Source organism: Theropithecus gelada, chromosome X (assembly GCF_003255815.1).
Source record: "Theropithecus gelada isolate Dixy chromosome X, Tgel_1.0, whole genome shotgun sequence".
Lineage (NCBI taxonomy): Eukaryota > Metazoa > Chordata > Mammalia > Primates > Cercopithecidae > Theropithecus > Theropithecus gelada.
In genome coordinates this window covers 34,795,573-34,818,936 of record NC_037689.1, presented here as the reverse complement: position 1 = coordinate 34,818,936, position 23,364 = coordinate 34,795,573, and positions in this window count along the sequence as shown.

The window sequence follows — 23,364 nt, the reverse complement described above, 5'->3', positions numbered from 1 at the left end:
TTTTTTTTTTTTTTTTTTTTTTTTTTTTTTTTTTGAGACGGAGTCTCGCTCTGTCCCCCAGGCTGAAGTGCAGTGGCCGGAACTCAGCTCACTGCAAGCTCCGCCTCCCGGGTTTACGCCATTCTCCTGCCTCAGCCTCCCAAGTAGCTGGGACTACAGGCGCCCGCCACCTCGCCCGGCTAGTTTTTTGTATTTTTTTTAGTAGAGACGGGGTTTCACCATGTTAGCCAGGGTGGTCTCGATCTCCTGACCTTGTGATCCGCCCATCTCGGCCTCCCAAAGTGCTGGGATTACAGGCTTGAGCCACCGCGCCCGGCCTCATTTTTTCATAGATAAGAGCCTCTTGATTTATCTCATGTTAATTATGCAATTCTATAAATGTTAATTTGTAATGGGCTAGGGACCAATTTGCAGGAAATAGAACAATAGAAACCAAAGTGAAAAACTGAGGTTTGGAGCCAAGCTCAGGGTGGGGGAAAGTGCTGGGACAAGGAAAGGAGAGGAGTTAGAGGTTGTGACCTCCTAGAAGCATCGTGACCTTGAACAGTTAGAACGGAAGCTGAACAAAGGTCTCTAGAAGTGGAGGAAAGCCCCTGGGTATAGAGATAGGGGTCACAAGGAGCAGCAGATTCAGAAAGAGAAAAAATGTGTGGAGTTCCACGGCAGCCTGGATATCAAGCTGTGTTGTAAGAGCTAGCTGAAAAAGTGTTACAAGTGGTGACATTGCCAAGGGGGACAAGGTGATGGGAGCAGTCCACCCTTACCTAGGCAGAGCATTGTATCTCTGTAATTTTTCAGAAATTCTGGTGGATGGTGATAATGAAAAGCAAACTGACTCTTAGTTTCATTGTTGTGTGGAAATAAACAACCACCCAAAAGAAAACAAACAGAAGCTCTTTATTCAGAGCAAGGGAGTCAGCCACCATCACTTGCAGAGACTCCAAGGTGGGCAGAGGAGTAGGAAAGATTTATGGTAGGATAAAAAAGGCTCCGAGTATGCTCTGATTAGAGGTTGCCAGCATGGGGAAGCTGGAGGTGGGATAATTAGAAATGGGGCATCTTACGTGATTGATTTGGGGAGCATATTTGCCTTTCTCTGGTTGGTCCTGAGTTGAAAATGGAGGCAAAAACTAGGGAGGCTGGCAGTCACTGACCAAGTCCTGACCATTCTTGGCAGAGATTGTGGGTCAGGATTCTGTTGTCCTATATGATCGGACCACTGTCCATTTGTATAAGACCAAGTCCTGACCATTCTTGGCAGAGATTGTGGGTCAGGATTCTGTTGTCCTATATGATCGGACCACTGTCCATTTGTATAAGATATGGCCATTGTCCATCAGTATCTTAATTGTTTCTAAATATTCTACTTGCATTCCTTTATTGCCTGCACCTTAGCAGATGGCTCTCTTGGTATGCTGCAACTATATAGAGATCTAATTGTAGTGTAGCAGGACGAGCCGCAGACAAAACTCCTCAGACACCGAATTAAAGAAGGAAGGGGTTTATTCGGCTGGGGGCATTGGCAAGACTCCTGTCTCAAGAGCCGAGCTCTCTGAGTAAGCAATTCCTGTCCCTTTTAAGGGCTCACAACTCTAAGGGGGTACGTGTGAGAGGGTCATGATTGATTGAGCAAGCAGGAGGTACGTGACTGGGGGCTGCATGCACTGGTAATTAGATCGGAACAAAACAGGATAGGGATTTTCACAGTGCATTTCTATACAATGTCTGTAATCTACAGATAACATAACTGATTAGGTCAGGGGTGGATCTTTAACTACCAGGCCCAGGGTGTGGTGCCGGGCTGTCTGCTTGTGGATTTCATTTCTGCCTTTTAGTTTTTACTTTTTCTTTCTTTGGAGGCAGAAATTGGGCATAAGACAATACGAGGGGTGGTCTCCTCCTTTATTAGTTGTATTAAAGTTGTACTGAATATGGATCAACGATGTTGACAAAAGAGTCAAACTCTGTAAAATATTTGAAGAGATTTATTCTGAGCCAAATATGAGTGACCAAGGCCCAAGGCACAGTCTCAAGAGGTCCTGAGAACATGTGCCCAAGGAATCCATAGATGGATTCATAGGTTTTCTGATTGCAAATTGGTTGAAAGAGTTAAGTTGTTATCTAAAGACCCAGTATCAGTAGAAAGGAGCATCTGGGTTAGGGTAAAGGGTTGTAGAGACCAAGGTTCTTATTATGCAGATGAAGCCTCCAGGTAGCAGGCTTCAGACAAATTAGATGGTAAATGTCTCTTACCAAACTTAAAAAAGTACTATAGTCTTAGTTAATTAAGTTCCTGGATCAGGAAAAGACCTGGAAAGAGAAGGGGATTCGCTACAGAAAGTAGATTTTCCTCACAATAGGCAGCTTTGCAGGGCCATTTCAAAATATGTCAAAGAAATATGTTTTGGGATAAAATACTTTGATTTCTTTCACGGCCTGCTATTTGTCAATGTGATGCTATACTAGAGTCAAGTTGGAATTTAGTTTCTTATTTGCTACAAAGAGTCTGCTTTGTCAGTCTTAAGAGCTCCATTTTAATGTTAATGCTGGTCAGTTGTGACTAAACTCCAAAGGGAGGAGGGTATCATGAGGCACATCCGACCCTCCCACTTCCCATCATGGCCTGAACTAGTTTTTCAGGTTTACTTTGGAATTCCCTTGGCTGAAAGGGAGGTCCATTCAGTTGGTTGGGGGCTTAGAATTTATTTTTGGTTTACAATGTAAAAAAGAGAAATCTGATTTATCTGGTAGCCATATTCAGGACATCCTGGCCATGAAGACACTCAAACTCTGACACAGAACCTGGGTTCTGGTGATGCATAGACTGAGCTATGATATTCCTGACTTGATCATAGTCTCTTGCACTTTTAACTTGTAATTCTCAGTAACTCTCCAGCCTGCCTGCACATTACTATGACAACCACAGTCTATTAAATAAGAATCTCTGGGCATGGGCCCCAGGAATCAGTAATTTTTAAAAATCCCCCAGGCGATTGTAATGTACAGGAAGTTTGAGAATGAGTACCCTAACCCTTGCTACTTAAAGTCTGGTTCCCCAGTCACTGGCAACATCCGCGGCACACAGGAGCTTGTTAGAATTGCAGAGCACTGGGCTGCACCCTCCACCTTTGGAATCAGAATCTGCATTTCAACTAAGCTCCAGGTAATTAGTATGCGCCTTGAAGTTTGGGAAGCACTACTAAACAATTGGTTCAGTGTGGTCTCTTTATGAAGAGGAGAAACACGAGGATTATTTCCCATTTTGCCACCCGAAGAAGAGATCTCTTCTCCCTGCCTTCACCTCATTATCTGACTGTAAACATTGCTAGAGGTGAAAGCTCAGGCCTTCTTCTCTTGGAGAAACTGAGCAATTAGTCACCAGAGCTAGACTTTTAAAAATTAAAATGCATAGTGTGGTTATGAACAGTGCAGTTGCTTATCAGAATTCCCAAAAACTTAAGGAGAAAAGAAAACCGAAAGCAAAAGCTACTCCCACCAAAAAACAAAGTTGTCTTTTTTTTTTTTTCGAGATGGAGTCTCACTCTGTCACCCAGGCTGGAGTGCAATGGCACGATCTCTGCTCACTGCAACCTCCACCTCCCGGGTTCAAGCGATTTTCCTGCCTCGGCTTCCCAAGTAGCTGGGATGACAGGTGCGTGCCACCACGCCCAGCTAATTTTTTTGTATTTTTTAGTAGACACAGGGTTTCACCATGTGTGCCAGGCTGGTCTCAAACTCCTGACCTCATGATCCACCCACCTCGGCCTCCCAAAGTGCTGGGATTACAGGCGTGAGCCACCGTGCCCAGCCCAAAGTTGTCTTTTCCCAGGAAAACATTTTAGGTCAAAGAGTCAAAGGCTATTCCATTAGATTACCAAAACCCTTGAAGTTTATTAAATAAATTAGTGTCAATAAAAAAAAAAAAAAAAAACCTCTGATTTCTTCATGTTTTAAAAGTATTTCTAAGGAAGAAAAGATTCAGGGTGGGATTAAGTAATAATGAAATATTTGTATTTGTCCTTCTGTATGTGGAAGAGCTAACATCCAAAATAAGAATATCTTGTTCTTATTTTGGATGTAAAGTTAAAACTTATTGACAAGAGTCTTAAACTGAATTAGGTAAGGCATGGATATTTCTCTAGAACCACCCCACACACACACAACAAAGAGTCTAATACTTCTGATCACATCTCATAAAAATTGTGAAGTCTACTTCTAAAGAAGAAGTTAAATTGTGAGGATATGGTATAAGGAAATGACATCAGATGCTGACTCCAATCCACAAGAAGTGACGAGAACCAGAAGTAATAAATACGAAGGTTAATATATAACAAACTCTGTAAATATATACTTGCTCTCCTTTCTTCTCTCAGCTGCTTTAAAAGACATAAGATTATGTAAAGCAATAATTATAACAATGTATTTTTAGGTTTCTAACATATACAGACACCACATATATAGCAGTAATAGCACAAAATAGGGGTAGGGAATGGAGCTACATAGGAATAAAGTTTTAATATCTTACCAGAATTAGGTTAGAATATTAGGAGTGAATTATAATAAATTAAGATGTATACTGTAAGCTGTAGAGCAACCACTAAAAAAAAAAAAAAAAAACCTTAAAAAGTTAAAATGTAATTAAAGGAATTAAAAGGATACACTAGAAAATGTCTACTTACTACAAAAGAGAATTGTAAAGAAGGAAGACAGGAACAAAAAATACCTGAGACATGTAGAAAGCAAACAAAACAAAATGGCAGACATAAATCCAACTGTATCAATAACTGTAAAGTAAATAGATTAGACAATCCAATCAAAAGACAGTGATTATCAGACTGGATAAAGAAAACAAGATCTAACTATATGCTGTCCACACTAGACACACTTAGGATTCAAAATTGTAAGGGTATGTTCATGTCTAAGGACTGGAGTCTGTGCTGATTGTGGATGAGTACATTTAATCTACTGTGTGTTGGGCACTGAGGTACGATGATTTTTTCTTTTGGTCTTAACTATAGCTCTTTTGTATGAAAGATCCTAACCCTCTAATACCAAGACAATTTCAGCTCTTTCAGTGAGCATCCTGGAAGATTCAAATATTATTCTCTCCTAATAAGTTCAAAGAGGAGAGGGAAAAGATGAGGCTATAAACTATCAAATTACAATTTTCAAGAAGTTAAAAGCATAGTTATACATACAATAAATGAACATCTTTTGAAGATTTATTTAACTCACAAATGAAGGAGCCAGCAGGATGGTATAGCTGGTCCAAAGGAGACTGCTTGTTCCTTAAGCATTTATAGTCTCTGAAAGAATGCTGAAACAAGATCTCCAAGCTAGAGACAAAAAATGCTTAATGTCAGATGGGGGAGAAAACCCATAATACTTTTCTAATGGAAAGAAATCATCTACATCTCTATCTGACAAAATCTCCTTCCCATCTCTTTCAGTTTATCAATTTTTTACTAGTTGTCATCTAATTTTATAAAGTCTTGGGTTTAATCAAGTAAATAAGAAATCAAAGTTGCCTACATTCGCTGCACCTTAGGTGGGCATGAAGATAACGTTCTAGATGACACGGAAAGGGCACACTGTAATCTTTCTGTGATCTAAGTTTTGGAAAGTTTTTCTTAACAACAGCAGATTCAATTGTGAAATACTTTATAATATGACAACCACAATCACATGGCTAGTATTTACTACTGGTTCCTTTCTAGGCACTCTATTGAGCACTTTATATACTTTACTTCATTTCCTCCTCCTCACTCCAACAGTAAGGGATGGGTGTATAATGATTCCCTCCAATTTTGGATGAGAAAATTAAGACTCAGATAAATTAAGTAAGCTCTCCAAGGTAACACATCCAGTAAAAGGTGTAGCCAGGATTTGAACTTGTGATGTTTTTACTCCAAAAAATTTTTTGTATTTCAAAAAGAGGATTTCTAAAATGTCTTTGTATCCACAATAGTGCCTTGAATGTAACATGTATTCAATATGTGTTTCTGGTGACTTAATTGAAATTTCAACCAACACAAGCCAAAAAAAAAAAAAAAAAAAAATTAACAAATAAGTTTTTAAAGTATTTCCTTTTGAATTTCTGTACAATTTCTCCTTCCCCATAGAAAATTCTTCTCTTTAGCCAGATTCCTTCTCATTCCCTTTAGCTAAAGATGCATAAAATTATACAATGATTGTATCACTCCAGAATACTCTGCAAGTCGGGAGCATGTATGGACATAAATCACTCTTTATCACAAAGTACTGGCAGTGGAAATGTACTGGCTTTTCTTGTCACGGGGGTTAATTTTGAAATTCCATCATCTCTTTCAGCAAGGTATCTAAAAACTTCATGGACAATAATCATTCACTAGATCACTTGAGGAATGAGTGAATATAAACTTAAACTTTTCTTTTCTTTTTTTTTTTTTTACAGATGAAAGACCAGATAAGCTAAACCAGGGTCACAGAGCAAAGCCTTGAAAGAATGCAGAAAAGAAAGCCAAAGTTTTCACTTGAAACTTAGAGTTTAACTATTGAACAATCCCTGCCAAAGTTATTTTCTTTCATTTTAATAAGTCCTTTCTTTTTTTTTTTTTTTTTTTTTTTTTGAGACGGAGTCTCGCTCTGTCGCCCGGGCTGGAGTGCAGTGGCCGGATCTCAGCTCACTGCAAGTTCCGCCTCCCGGGTTTACGCCATTCTCCTGCCTCAGCCTCCCAAGTAACTGGGACTACAGGCGCCCGCCACCTCGCCCGGCTAGTTTTTTTTTTTTGTATTTTTTAGTAGAGACGGGGTTTCACCGTGTTCGCCAGGATGGTCTCGATCTTCTGACCTCGTGATCCGCCCGTCTCGGCCTCCCAAAGTGCTGGGATTACAGGCTTGAGCCACCGCGCCCGGCTTAATAAGTCCTTTCTTAAGGAAAAATAATGCCTTAAAGACAGCTGGTTATAAATGGGCAGGGAGAAAACACTTCAGGAAAAAGAATGTCTGAAACATGTTTGGCAGTGACAATTTTCTTGATTCAAACAGTGAGTGATTTTTGTATTTCCACATGAGTGACCACGTTCAACAAGATGTAATTGCCAAACACCTGGCATATGTCACATACTCTTAGCTAAAAACAGAGCCATGGGAATCGAGAGCCCATCTGTGATCATGTACTGGAGAAGGGCTGAAGTTAATAATCAAAACGAGTCTGTCTAGATGTTCTTTTCCAAAAACTATGCACTTACACTTACAGATCTCTTTCCACTTAAATAGCTTGAGTGTGTGCAGGTGTTCTGCAAGACCTGAGCTGCCGTTGTTGTCAAATTCAATCTTATCTTCAGAAGCAGGTTAGAAATGAGCCAAACGAACAATCTGATCATTCCATTTCATGGTGCACATCATGGGAGCACCTGGGTTGTGTCCCAATAATCAGACATATGACAAAGGCGGGGCAATGGTGAGCATGGCACTGGCCCAATTTGTCCTTTATTCAGAAAGTCACAGAGCTTGTCTGTATTTGGAAAAGGCCTTCATATACAGGCTTGAGCTAGGGCAAGAGGGGACAAGGAGTGAAGAGGACAAAGAAGTAATGCAACAACATCAGAAGCTTCTCAATCAATGAGAGCAGATGGTTTTGGGGACCACACAAACTATTTCACTATTGGACTCTGCTGGTGTCAGGAGAAAGCAATCATAGATAATGCATAAACAAATGGGTGTGGCTGTGCCCCAATAAAACTTTATTTACGAGAAGAGACAGCTGGCTGAATTTTGCCTGCAGACTATAATTTGATTACCACTGAGTTAGAGGAATAGACGTCCACACATGACTTCATCTTGAGCTTAAACATTAAAACTACAGATGTCATGATCTGACCTGGGATGTTTTTTTGCCCTCTCAACACATCACAGAAAGTAGACGTTTTCAAAATCTTTTTTTTTTTTTTAACACATAAGCAGATTTCCACAAACTGAACACACTCATGTAACAAGCAGTCAGATTTCAAAACACAGAAAGATCATCACCAGCCCCTCAGAAGTCCAACATTATGTCTGCGAGACACATCCCTGTTGCACAGTTGAAATGAGTTGGAACCCATTCAATGCTATTTCTGTATAGTGCTCCACTGTGTAAATATTGTATTTATCCATTCTATTGCAATGGACGTTAGGTAGTTTCCAGTTTTTTTACTATTATGAATAGTTCTGCTATAAAAACTCTAATCCATGTCTTTCAGAAAATATACAGTCATGTGTCACTTCATGATAGGGATATGTTCTGAGAAATGCATTGTTAGGCAATTTCATCGCTGTGAGAACATCACAGAGCAGACTGACACAAACCTAGATGGTATACCCTACTATACACCTAGGCCATATGCTAGAACCTGTTGCTCCCAGGCTACAAACCTGCACAGCATATTCCTGTACTGAATGCTGTAGGCAATTGTAACACAGTGGTAAGTACTTGTGTATCTAAACATATTTAAACATAGAAAATGTACAGTAAAAATATGGTATTATAATCTTATGAGATCACTGTTGTATATGTGACCTGTCACTGACCAAAACATCATAATGCAGGGCATGGCTTTATGTACAAATATTGTTAGGTCCGTATCTAAGAGTGCAGTGGCACTGCTGGGATAGGTTTAGTAGACTGCTTTCTACACACCGTTTTCAAAAGTAGTTTGCTCAAGTGGTATACCCCACTGTGGTATGTGAGAGTTCCATTTTCTCCACATCTTTTCTAAGTGGTATTTTTCATCTTTCTCATTATAGACATTCAGGTGGGTGTGCAGTGGCATCTCATTGATGTTTTTATTCATTTCCCTAATAGTTAATGAAGTTGAGCAACTTTCATTGAGCTTATTGGCCATTTGGTTATTATTATTATTCTGTAAAGTGTCTCTTTAGGTCTTTTGCCCATTTCCCCATTGTGTTGTTTGTCTTTTTCATGCTGATTTTAAGATTTCTTTTTCTGAATTCTAGTTGTATTGCTGTGTAACAGGTTGCTTAAAACAATAGCGTAACAATAAACATATATTCTCTCTCACATTTTCTGTAGGTCAGGAATTGGGGAACAGTTTGATTGGGCTAGTTCTGGCTTGTGATCTCTCAGGAGATTGTCAGATGTCAGCGGGGGCTATAGTCATCTAAAGGCTTGACTGGGGCTGATAGATCTACTTCCAAGATAGTGCACTCACATGGCTTATAAGTTGGTGCTGTCTGGTAGGAGGCCTCAATTCCTTTCCTGTGTGGTTCTCTTCACAGGGCTGCTTAAGTGTCCTCATGACATAGTGGTTGGCTTCCCTAAGAGTAAGAAATCTAAGAGAGCAAGGCAATAGGCACAATTTCCTTTGTGTGTTAGACTAGGAAGTCATATACCCTCACCTCTGCCATATTCCATTGGTCACACAGACCAGCCCTGATTCAATGTGGCACTACACATGAGCACAAATACCATGAGGGGAGAATCCTTGGAAGCCATATTAGTCATTGTTCTCTAGGGGGACAGAACAAGTTATATATATATGAAAAGGAGATGATTAGGGCGAATTGGTTCATATGATCACAAAGGTGAAGTTCCATGATAGACCGTCTGCAAGCTGGAGAATGAGAGAAGCCTAGTAGTGTGGCTCAGTCCAAGTCTGAAAGCCTCAGAGCCAGGGAAGCCAACAGTGTAGCCCCCACTCTGAGGCTGAAGGTCTGAGAGGCCCCAGGAGGCTCCTGGGGCAAGTCCCAGAGTCCAAAAGGCAAAGAACCTGGAGTCTGATGTCCAAGGGCAAGAAGAAAAAATGGCGTCCTGCTCCAGAAGGAAGAGAGAGAGGAAGCAAGAGCCAGTCGAGTATCCCCCTTCTTCCACCTGCTTTGTGCTAGCAGGGCCCCGCACCCTGCATTGAAGGTGGGTCTTCCTCTCTCAGTCTACTGACTCATGCATCAATCTCCTCTGGAAACACCTTCACAAACACACTCAGAAACAACGCTTCACCAGCCATTTAGGTATTCCTCAATCCAGTCCAGTTGACACCTAATATTAACCATCATGGGGGCAATCTTGGAGGCTGGCTACCACACGAGTCAGTTATACCAAGTCATTTTTGAAGAAGAAAAAAAAAAGGAAACGGTGAGGAAAAATCCTTTGGGATGTGCTTTCAATCATGCTAAAATGTCTTCCCTTCTTGTCTGACTAATTAGCCATTCTTCAAAATTCAATTCAAGTCCCCAGTGCATCAGTTTCCCCGCGGTTCCACGTTTATGTGCTTACACATGCAGAGTGACATGAGACGCTGCCTGCCAACTGATACAGTTTTCGGGATCCCCAGAGGTTGCTGACCGCCATGATACTCTGTTCTACTAAGTCATGCCTGAAATCCTGCTTTAGTGCTTTTTTAATTAAGATTTTAATCCTCTTTTAAAGCAAGCATCTTTAGGAGCATGTAGTGTTATGAGTCATTTATCCCATAGTTATTAAAGGGGCATCCAAGAGACGGTTTTCAGGTTAAACAGAGGCACCAGGCACCTGAGAGGAGAGGAGGAATTTCTCAGCTGGATAAGGGGAACCTGGCAACAGGTCTGGGACTGAGAAGAACCAAGACAGATGCCTTGGAAACAAAATTTAAGGAAATATTTGCTCTCAGAGTCATGCAAGTATGGAGTTGGCACCTGAGAATGAAGACCCCCTTAAACGTTGCACCCTAGGTACCAGGGCTCAGCCTATGTACACACAATCATGGTAACAATCCCAGGGCTGACAACTTTAGGTAAAATGACTAGTTATTGCCATTTATTGGCAGTTTCATATGATTCAACTTAATATTTATTTACTAATTGTCAGGCACTTTGCTCAAACAATTATTAATCCTCTCAAACCTCTACAAAATAGGCATTGTCCCCATTTTATAGCTTAGGAAAGTGAGGCTCATCAAAGCTACAAAACTTGCCCAAGTTCACACGGCTCATAAGAGGTAGTGCCAAAAATCCAAAGTAGGTTGGCTTAAGTCCCACCCCTAGGCTTTTTCCCTCTCATCATGTTGTATATGTCTAGAGGAAGATAGAAATTGACAGCTATGGGTGTGGTGTAACTTGAGGCCAGCTGAGCAGAGGTTTACTCTATTATATTAGCAATGACCTGCAATGACCCACATTATACAAACATATTCATGCCACCTCTTAAGTGAAGCATAAACATTTGTGTCTGCAGAAGATGGCATGTGCAGAAGGAACTAATAAAAAGTTCTCGTGAATGAATAACTGCAGTTGAGAGAGATGTTATAGATGGAGCAGGGCGGATCTATGTCCACAGAGAGCTGCAAAATCTTTCAATAGAAATTTCTGTTTCAGGACCAGTGAGCCAGTCTAGTCTTTGTCCATTTCCTGTGAAAAGGAAAGAAGTTTTTTTTTTTTATCTTTTTATTTTTTTGTATACGAGAAAGTGATTTTACAGATAAGCGTAGCTATTGTGAAATTCTGTTTTGAGTCATAAGAGCCACTGCAAATTTTAATCTGCAAGAAAAGAAATGCCATTTTTTAGTGGAATCTCTATCCTTTGCTTTTTAGAATGAATTTATGAAAGTGTAGGTCAAAATTGCCAAGTGGTGGCAATTTCATATGGTACAACCTAATACATAATCAAGAGCAGGGTCAGCAAAATTTCCCTGCAAAGGACCAGACAGTAAATACTTCAGGCTTTGCCAGTCAGAAGGTCTCTGTCGCACTACTCAATTCTATGAAAGTAACCGTGGAAAATATGTACATGCATGGGCATGGCTGTGTTCCAATAAAACTTTATTTATAAAAATGGGCAGTGGGCTGAACATGGCCTGCAGGCCATAGTCGGGCAGTCCCTGATCTAGAGGCAGTACTCAAATGTAATTTAGTATTTTTCTTTGCTCTTCAATATTTTGATTGTTTTTTGTTTTGTGGTCTTATTGTTTTTCTTTTTTTCTTTTTTTAATTATACTTTAAGTTCTGGGGCACATGTGTAGAACATGCAGTTTTGTTACATAGGTATACATGTGCCATTGTGGTTTGCTGCACCCATCAACCTGTCACCTACGTTAGGTGTTTCTCCTAATGCTATCCTTCCTCTTTTTTAAAAAAACAAGTTTTTAAATGCTAAAGTGATGAGGATAAAAAATATCCCAGACAGTGCAAAGCATCTTTGAAGGGTAGAGAAACGGTTTGGCCACAGTGCACACAATTTAAAGGGCCAGCTGTTTTCACTCTGCATCGCTAGCTGAAAGAGCCATCCGGTCTCATAACAAGTTCCAGACTTCAATTTGGTATTTCAAAAATAGAACTTGTTGCTGGAACATCTCTATCTTTAAACATTTGGAGGGGATGCTAAATAAATCATGGGCCAAATATGTTGTGTGTCCAATGCTATTGTTAGGTAATACATGAGAACCTTTGATTTATGTGTATAACTATGTGATCTTGTGTATGCAAATAAGAACACTGTATACAGGGGAATTAATGCTGAAAGAATAAATAAATGAATGAATAATATAGCTACACCTGAAAGTACTAGAGGTACCTGTGTGTGTATATTGATTCAAACTGACATTGTGATCACTGTCACAGGCTTAGATTCTAGATCTGGTTTCCCTATTAAACCTTAGGCAAATCTTTTGGCCCATATCATAGCTCCTTCCTCATCTATAAAATAGAGAGGTTAGATGAGATCGGAAGGTTGCAAACTCAGATGCCTCCAGGGGCCATGCTAATAATACAATAACTAAGCATTGTGTAAGACAATGGACAGATGTTAAGCTTATTGTGCTATAATCTGCTTTTTGGTTTGGCCTATTAGAACAAGGTAGAGGACAAACGGTACCACTTGCAAAGTTCATCTTTGGCCCGTGGGTTACCATCTCGTGACCCTAAGAACTAAAGTAAGGTTTCTGCACTATTGATATGTTGAGCCAGATAATTTTTTCTTTTGGGGGCTGTGTTGTACATTATAAGATGTTTAGCAACATCCCTAGCTTCTGCTTCCTACCTCCCAGTAGGACTCACTCCCACCTCTCCAATTAGTGGCAATCAAAAATGTCTCCAGACATTGCCAAGTATCTCCTAGGGGGCAAAATCACCCCTGGGCTAAAACCACTGATGTTTCGAGATAACTATGCAAACACGGGTTTTGAGGCCTGGATGGTATCAGTGCTACTCAAAGTGTGGTCCCTAGACCAACAGCACCAGCATTATTTGGGCATGGGCTGCACTCACCCTGTACCTACTGACTCAGACTCTGTGGGGATGGGACCCAAGAACCGGTGTTTTAGCAAGACCTCCAGGTGACTCTGAGGCTCACTGAAGTCTTAGTGGCATTGGAGTTGATTCTTCGGAGAGCAGTTTAAGTTCTTCCCTCTTGAACGGAGGTGAAGATAATGGGAGTGATCAGGATTCTGACAGGCAGGTTGGAGAGCAAAATGCTGGGGGAAGAGAAGAAACAGGGTTCCACTTGGTTTTTCATCCATGAGAAGGGGAAGAAGGGAGTGGAGGCCTGATTTTAGTGGCATTTGATGAATGACCTTTAAGGATTTTAAATAACATGGGGTTCCGGAGATGAACTTTATTCACCACTTACCTGTGTACAGTAGTCCCCTTATCTGTAGGGGGATAGGTACCAAGACCCCCAGTGGATGTCTGAAACCACGGATAGTACCAAACCATACATATATATACATATATGTATACACACACACATATATATACACACATATATATACGTATACGTACACACACACATATATATACACGTTGGTTTTTTCTTATACATACATACCCATGATAAAGTTTAATTCATAAATTAGGCATAGTAAGAGATTAACAACAATAAATAGTAATAAAAGAGAACAATTATGAGAATAAATTGTAATAAAAGTCACGTGAATGTGGTTTCACTCTTCCTCTCAAAATATCTTATTGTACTGTACTTACCTATTTTTGAACCGTGGTTGATTGACAGTGGGTAACTGACACCTCGGAAATCGACACCTCCCGTATAGGGGGGCTACATATAGAATCCAGGCTCTCTTCATACATTTGGGCCATGTATCTATAGTGAGTTGATGCTAATCACAGTGACTGCCACTCCAGAATAAAGCCCCACGCATGACTGCAACTCTTCACTTCCTCTGCTTCTGCTGATAGAAACTTACATTCTATTTTTTTGAGACGGAGTCTTGCTCTGTCACCCAGGCTGGAGTGCAGTGGCACAATCTCGGCTCACTGCAGCCTCTGCCTCCTGCATTCAAGTGATTCTTTTCTTTCCTTTTTTCTTTTTACTTTAAGTTCTGGGATGCATGTGCAGAATGTGCAGGTTTGTTACATAGGTATACATATGCCATGGTGGTTTGCTGCACCTATCAACCCATCATCTAGGTATTAAGCCCCGCATGCATTAGGTATTTGTCATAATGCTCTCCCTCCCCTAGCCCCCTACCCCCCAACAGGCCCTGGTATGTGATATTCCCTTCCCTGTGTCCATGTGTTCTCGTTGTTCAACTCCCACTTAAGAGTGAGAACACGTGGTGTTTGGTTTTTCTGTTAGTTTGCTGAGAACGATGTTTTCCAGCTTCATCCATGTCTCTGCAAAGGACATTAACTCATTCTTTGTTATGGCTGCATAGTATTCTGTGGTGTATATATGCCACATTTTCTTCATCCAGTCTATCATTGATGGGCATTTGGGTTGGTTCCAAGTCTTTGCTATTGTAAATAGTGCTGCAATAAACATACATGTGCATGTGTCTTTATAGTAGAATGATTTATAATCCTTTGGATATATACCCAGTAATGGGATTGCTGGGTCAAATGGTATTTCTGGTTCTAGATCCTTGAGGAATTGCCACACTGTCTTCCACAATGGCTGAACTAATTTACACTCCCACCAACAGTATAAAAGCATTCCTATTTCTCCACATCCTCTCCAGCATCTTTTGTTTCCTGACTTTTTAATGATCACCATTCTAACTGGTGTGAGATGGTATCTCATTGTGATTTTGATTTGCATTTCTCTCATGACCAGTGATGATGAGCTTTTTTTCATATGTCTGGTGGCTGCATAGATATCTTCTTTTGAGAAGTGTTTGTTCATATCCTTCACCCACTTTTTGATGGGGTTGTTTGTTTTTTTCTTGTAAATTTGTTTAAGTTCCTTGTAGATTCTGGATCTTAGACCTTTGTCAGATGGATAGATTGCAAAAATGTTCTCCCATTCTGTAGGTTGCCTGTTCACTCTGATGGTAGTTTCTTTTGCTGTGCAGAAGCTCTTTAGTTTCATTAGATCCCATTTGCCAATTTTAGCTTTTGTTGCCATTGCTTTTGGTGTTTTAGACATGAAGTCTTTTCCCATGCCTATGTCCTGAAGGATATTGCCTAGGTTTTCTTCTAGGGTTTTTATGGTTTTAGGTCTTACATTTAAGTCTTTAATCCATCTTCAGTTAATTTTTGTATAAGGTGTAAGGAAGGGGTCCAGTTTCAGTTTTTTGCATATGGCTAGCCAGTTTTCCCAGCACTATTTATTAAATAGGGAATCCTTTCCTCATTGCTTGTTTTCATCAGGTTTGTCAAAGATCAGATGGTTGTAGATGTGTGGTGGTATTTCTGAGGCCTCTGTTCTGTTCCATTGGTCTATGTATCTGTTTTGGTACCAGTACCATGCTGTTTTGGTTACTGTAGCCTTATAGTATAGTTTGAAGTCAGGTAGTGTGATGCCTCCAGCTTTGTTCTTTTTCCTTAAGATTGTCTTGGCTATACAGGCTTATTTTGGGTTCCATATGAAATTTAAAGTAGCTTTTTCTAATTCTGTGAAGAAAATCAGTGGTAGATTGATGGGAATAGCATTGAATCTATAAATTACTTTGGGCAATATGGTCATTTTCACGATATTGATTCTTTCTATCCATGAGCATGGAATTTCTTTTTCCCTTTGTGTCCTCTCTTATTTTCTTGAGCAGTGGTTTGTAGTTCTCCTTGAAAAGGTCCTTCTCATCCCTTGTAAGTTGTGTTCCTAGGTATTTTATTCTCTTTGTAGCAATTGTGAACGGGAATTCACTCATGATTTGGCTCTCTATTATTGGTGTATAGGAATGCTTGTGATTTTTGCACATTGATTTTGTATCCTGAGACTTTGCTGAAGTTGCTTATCAGCTTAAGGAGTTTTGGGACTGAGACGATGGAGTTTTCTAAATATACAATCATGTCGTCTGCAAACAGAGACGATTTGACTTCCTCTCTTACTATTTGAATACTCTTTATTTCTTTCTCTTGCCTGATTGCTCTAGCAAGAAATTCCAACACTATGTTGAATAGGAGTGGTGAGAGAGGGCATCCTTGTCTTGTGCTGGTTTTCAAAGGGAATGCTTCCAGCTTTTGCCCATTCAGTATGATATTGGCTAAGGATTTGTCATAAACCACTTTTATTAATTTGAGATACGTTCCCTGAATACCTAGTTTATTGAGAGCTTTTATCATTAAGAGATGTTGAATTTTATTGAAGGCCATCTATTGAGATAATCATGCGGTTTTTGTCATTGGTTCTGTTTATGTGATGGATTACATTTATGGATTTGCATATGTTGAACCAACCTTGCATCACAGGGATGAAGCCAACTTGATCATGGTGAATCAGCTTTTTGATGTGCTGCTGGATTTGGTTTGCCAGTATTTTATTGAGGATTTTCACATCGATGTTCATTAGGGATATTGGCCTGAAATTTTCTTTTTTTTGTTGTGTCTCTGCCAGTTTTTGGTATCAGGATGATGCTGGCCACATAAAATGAGTTAGGGAGGAGTCCCTCTTTTTCTGTTGTTTGGAATCCTTCCAGAAGGAATGGTACCAGCTCTTCTTTGTAATTCTGGTAGAATTCAGCTGTGACTCCATCTGGTCCTGGGCTTTTTTTTGGTTGGTAGGCTATGACTGCCTCAATTTCAGAAGTTGTTATTGGTCTATTCAGGGATTCAACTTCTTCCTGGTTTAGTCTTGGGAGGGTGTATGTGTCCAGGAATGTATCCATTTCTTCTAGATTTTCTAGGGTTTGTGTGTGTGTGTGTGTGTGTGTAGAGATGTTTATGGTATTCTCTGATGGTAGTTTGTATTTCTGTGGGATCAATGGTCATATCCCCTTTATCATTTTTTATTGTGTCTATTTGATTCTTCTCTCTTTTCTTCTTTATTAGTCTGGCTAGTGGTCTATTTATTTTGTTAATCTTTTGAAAAAACTAGCTCCTGGATTCACTGATTTTTTTTGAAGGGTTTTTATGTCTCTATCTCCTTCAGTTCTCCTCTGATCCTAGTTATTTCTTGTCTTCTGCTAGCTTTTGAATTTGTTTGCTCTTGCTTCTCTAGTTCTTTTAATTGTGATGTTAGGGTTTCGATTTTAGATCTTTCCCACTTTCTGATGTGGCCATTTAGTGCTATAAATTTCCCTCTTAACACTGCTTTAGCCATGTCCCAGAGATTCTGGTGTGCTGTCTCTTTGTTCTCATTTGTTTCAAATAACTTACTTATTTCTGCCTTAATTTAGTTATTTACCTAGTAGTCATTCAGGAGAAGGTAGTTCAGTTTCCATGTAGTTGTGTGGTTTTGAGTGAGTTTCTTAATCCTGAGTTCTAATTTGATTGCACTGTGGTCTGAGAGGGTGTTTGTTATGATTTCTATTCTTTTGCATTTGCTGAGGAGTGTTTTACTTCCAGTTATGTGGTTGATTTTTAGAATAAGTGCTGTGTGGTACTGAGAGGAATGTGTATTCTGTTGATTTGGGGTGGAGAGTTCTATAGATGTCTATTAGGTCCACTTGGTCCAGAGCTGAGTTCAAGTTCTGAATATCCTTTTCTATCTCATTGATCTGTCTAATATTGACAGTGGGGTGTTAAAGTCTTTCACTACTATTGTGTGGGAGTCTAAGTCTCTTTACAGGTCTCTAAGATCTTGCTTTATGAATCTGGGTGCTCCTGTATTGGGTGCACATATATATTTAGGATAGTTAGCTCTTCTTGTTGCATTGATCCCTTTACCATTATGTAATGCCCTTCTTTGTTTTTTTGGATCTTTGTTGGTTTAAAACCTGTGTTATCAGACTAGGGTTGCAGCCCCTGCTTTTTTTTTTTTTTTTTTTTTGCTTTCCATTTGCTTGGTAAATATTCCTCCATCCCTTTATTTTGAGCCTATGTGTGTCTTCGCACAAGAGATGGATCTCCTGAATACAGCACACCTATGGGTCTTGACTCTTTTTCTAATTTGCCAGTCTGTGTCTTGTAATTGGGGGATTTAGCCCATTTACATTTAAGGCTAATATTGTTATGTGTGAATTTGATCCTGGCATCATGATGCTAGTTGTTTATTTTGCACATTAGTTGATGCAGTTTATTCATAGTGTTGATGGTCTTTACAATTTGGTATGTTTTTGCAGTGGCTGGTACCAGTTTTTCCTTTCCATATTTAGTGTTTCCTTCAGGAGCTCTTGTAAGGCAGGCCTAGTGGTAACAAAATCCCTTAGCATTTGCTTGTCTGGAAAGGATTTTATTTCTCCTTCGCTTATGAAGCTTAGTTTGGCTGGATATGAAATTCTGGGTTGAAAATTCTTTTCTTTAAGAATTTTGAATATTGCCCATCTGCCCTCTGAGTGGGCTTGTAGGGGCTTCTGGCTTGTAGGGGGTTCTGCAGAGAGATCTGCTGTTGGTCTGATGAGCTTCCCTTTGTAGGTAACCTGACCTTTCTCTCTGGCTGCCCTTACCATTTTTTCCTTCATTTCAACCTTGGAGAATCTGAAAATTATGTGTCTTCGGGTTGCTCTTCTCGAGGAGTATCTTAGTGGTGTTCTCTGTATTTCCTGAATTTGAATGTTGGCTTGTCTTGCTAGGTTGGGGAAGTTCTCCTGGATAATATCCTGAAGTGTGTTTCCAACTTGGTTCCACTCTCCCTGTCACTTTCAGGGACACCAGTCAATCTTAGGTTTGGTCTTTTCATATAGTCCCATATTTCTTGGCGGCTTTGTTTGTTCCTTTTCATTCTTTTTTCCCTAATCTTGTCTTTATGCCTTATTTCATTAAGCTGATCTTCAATCTCTGATATCCTTTCTTCCACTTGATTGATTCAGTTATTGATACTTTTGTATGCTTCACGAAGTTCTTGTGCTGTGTTTTTCAGCTCCATTAGGTCATTTATGTTTTTCTCTAAACTGGTTATTCTAGTTAGCAGTTCCTGTAACCTTTTTTCAAGGTTCTTAGCTTCCTCGCATTGGGTTAGAATATGCTTCGTTAGCTCAGAGGATTCATAATTACCCACCTTCTGAAGCCTACTTCTGTCAATTTGTCAAACTCACTCTCTGTCCAGTTTTGTGCTCTTGCTGGAGAGGAGTTGTGATCATTTGGAGGAGAAAAGGCATTCTGGTTTTTGGAATTTTCAGCATTTTTGTGCTGGTTTTGCCTCATCTTCATGAATTTATCTACCTTTGGTCTTTGATGCTGGTGACCTTTGGATAGGGATTTTGTGTGGGTGTCCTTTTTTTTTTTTTTTTTGAGACGGAGTCTCGCTCTGTCTCCCAGGCTGGAGTGCAGTGGCCGGATCTCAGCTCACTGCAAGCTCCGCCTCCCGGGTTCACGCCATTCTCCGGCCTCAGCCTCCCGAGTAGCTGGGACTACAGGCGCCTGCCACCTCGCCCGGCTAGTTTTTTGTATTTCTTAATAGAGACGGGGTTTCACCGTGTTAGCCAGGATGGTCTCGATCTTCTGACCTCGTGATCCGCCCGTCTCGGCCTCCCAAAGTGCTGGGATTACAGGCTTGAGCCACCGCGCCCGGCCTCTCCTTTTTGTTGATGTTGATGTTAGTGCTTTCTGTTTGTTAGTTTTTCTGCTGTCAGGCCCCTCTTCTGCAGGTCTGCTGGAGTTTGCTGGAGCTCCACTCTAGACCCTGTTTGCTGGATATTACCAGTGGAGGCCCCAGAACAGCAAAAATTGCTGCCTGCTCCTTCCTCTGGAAGCTTTGTCCCAGAGGGGCACCCACCTGATGCCAGCCAGAGCTCTCCTGTATGAGGTGTCTGTCAACCCCTGTTGGGAGTTGTCTCCCAGTCAGGAGGCATGGGGATCAGAGACCCACTTGAGGAGGCAGTCTGTCCCTTAGCAGAGCTCTAGTGCTGTGCTGGGAGATTTGCTGCTCTCTTCAGAGCCAGCCGGCAGGAATGTTTAAGCCTGCTGAAGCTGTGCCCACAGCTGCCCCTTCCCCCAGGTGCTCTGACCCAGGGGGATGGGAGTTTTATCTATAAGCCCCTGACTGATGCTGCAGCCTTTCTTTCAGAGATGCCCTGCCCAGTGAGGAGGAATATAGGGAGGCAGTCTGGCCACAGCCACTTTGTCGCACTGCAGTGAGATCTGCCCAATCCGAACTTCCCAGCTTCCTCAGGGGAAGGGGAAAACTGCCTACTCAAGCCTCAGTAATGGTGGACACCCCTCCCACCACCAAGCTTGATCATCCCAGGTCGACTTCAGACTGCTGTGCTGGCAGCAAAAATGTCAAGCTAGTGGTTCTTAGTTTGCTGTGCTCCATGGGAGTGGGACCCGTAAGTGAGACCACTTGGCTCCCTGGCTTCAGCCCCCTTTCCAGTGGAGCGAATGGTTCTGTCTCACCAGGGTTCCAGGCATCACTGGGGTACAAAAAAAAAAAAAAAAAAAAAAAAAAAAAACTGCTGCAGCTAGCTCAGTGTCTACCCAAATAGCTGCCCAGTTTTGTGCTTGAAACCCAGGACCCTGGTGGTGTAGGCACACAAGGGGATCTCCTGGTCTGCGGGTTGCAAAAACCATGGGTAAAGCATCTGGGCCAGATAGCACAGTCCCTCATGGCTTCCCTTGGCTAGGGAGGGAGGTCCCCAGCCTTTTGCACTTCCCAGATGAGGCGATGCCCCACCCTGCTTCTGCTTGCCCTTCATTGGCTATACCCACTGTCTAACCAGTCCCAATGAGATGAACCAGGTACCTCAGTTGGAAATGCAGAAATCACCCACCTTCTGCATTGGTCTCGCTGGGAGCTGTTCCTAGTAGGCCATCTTGCCAGATCTCTCAAGCAATTCTTCTGCCTCAGCCTCCTGAGTAGCTGGGTTTACAGTCGTGCACCACTGTACCCAGCCAAAACTCACTTTCTCTTTACCCAGACCCACACTTTCCAGCAGAATATATTTCTACCTCCCCTCCCACAAGCAGGAATGAGCACATGACTCAAGCCAGACCTATCAGAATCCTCCTGCCATTTTTCAAACTAGATCTAGTGTGCTGGCTTGTGAGAATGATTCCCACACCACAGAAAGAAGTAGGGGGAGAGATATGGAAAGCTGATGGTGTTTGAGCTGGTTCCAGTTGCTCCTACATCCTTCCTGTGGTTTGAGTGTGTGTGCCAATAAATGCCTCCTCTTTTTGGCACAGGTTGACTCAGCTTTCTGTCAACTGCAACCACCATGTCCTGACTAATACACAGTTCAGTAATAGTAATCTAGAAAATATGACTGCCTGTTACCTACTAAGGATTATGACCTGGCTTTAGGGTTGTAAAATACGTCATAGAATAATCCTAATCCATTATTTTTCTTTAGATTGACAGACCTTCACGAATATTTATAAAAGGAGCAAAATGCTAAAAGAGGTTTTTGAATAATACTGTTTTAATTTAATTATGATTTGATTATGAAAGACGCTTTCCCTCTATTCTCATCTCCACATTGACTTAGAAAAAATAATTTCCATATTGTTGTTTTTGTTTAAAGAACTAGACCCACCAAATATCCTGGGAGTAGGAGGAGTTTTTGGGATGTGTGTGTGTGTGTGTGTGTGTACGTGTGTGTAACAAATATTCATTGAAAGACATCTAGCAAATCCAGAAATGAAAAAGAAGAAAATTAAACTGCTCCATAATCCTACTATTCAAAGATAACCATGATTAACATGTTTTGTGTCTTTCAATTTTTTTCCCCTTCCATATAGAAGTTTAAAAGCCCTATTTACTTAACCTCTGGAAATCACCAAACACATCAAGATGTACTTATTAGGTGTATAGAGTTGTGCTGAGTTCTTTACAAAATAATCAAACTAAACCTGTTCTATGATCTCTAGATGCTTATAGTCTATAGGGGGGTTACAAATTTTTTCCTGTAAAAAGCCAGATAGTAAATATTTTAGGTTTTGAGGGTCATATGATCCTGTCACAACTATTCCCTTCTTGCTACTGTAGTGAGAAAGCAGCTATAGACCATATGTAAAAATACATATATATGTGGCTGTGTTCCAATAAAACTATTTACAAAAGTAAGCATGCAGACTGAGCTACCATCCCCTACACAAATCCAGCAGGTCAGCATTTTAATGCCAACTAACAGAATATTTTCTTTTATTGTAGATTAAAATGTAATCATTATTGTGTTTTATTGTCGATTAAAAATTTTTCTTTTTAATATAGATTTCTACATTAAGCAACTATCATTTCACTTGGTGAAGAATAAAGAGGACTATAGTAATCGATAGTACCCTACAGAGCCACTGACAAGAGGAATGAATGTTATTTGGAATAAAATCTACATCCTCAAATATTCCCACATCCTAAGGAACACGTATATGTGCCAGGAAAAGATTCCAGGACAATAAGCCAAGTAGGATTGTCTTAAGGCTCAGATTCATAGCTAGACTAACTAGAACTTGACTTATATACATCTGCTAGCAAAGCCAGCAGAAGTTGTATTGGTACTTATCTATGAGACAAAGGCTCACTTTATTAACATATATTTCTGTCTGTGAAAGCTAAGAACAGAGAATATCGCTGAGGCCTGGTATGGATGAAACATCCAGATGTGACCTGAGTGGTCCCTAGTTTCCACTGGTTCTAGGATGGTGAAAATAAATGGGAACTACTCTGCATTGGATCAATTTCAGAACTCCCTAGAGGTCTGAATTGTCCTCTGCAATGAGTTAGGAGAAGAGTGCTTATGGGCCACTTCTGTGCTCATTGCTGGAGTCCTTCTGGCTTCCCAGCAAGCAATGGGGTGGGGATGGTTTGTCACTGTACCTTCTTTCAGAGTGAAGAGATGATCCCCACAGGACCTGACTTGTTGGTGAGCCTTCTTTTCCCCTAACTGGGCTGACTCATGGGATGCATTGTAGCCCAGACACCCTAAGAGCTAGCTCAAAAAGAGAAGGCTGTGATAATTACTCCCCAGGGGGCAGGAGAAGCTTGCCTGAGAATTTAGTATGGGGATCCTGAGGGCACACTTTAGGAGGAAAACCTGGAGGAAGACTAAAAGCTGAGGCTTCAGGGAAGGGCACCCAGGAGGTCTAGAATGACAGCCAGATAGAGAGAAACTAGAGTAAGGGTTGAAACTTACAAATGGGAGACTG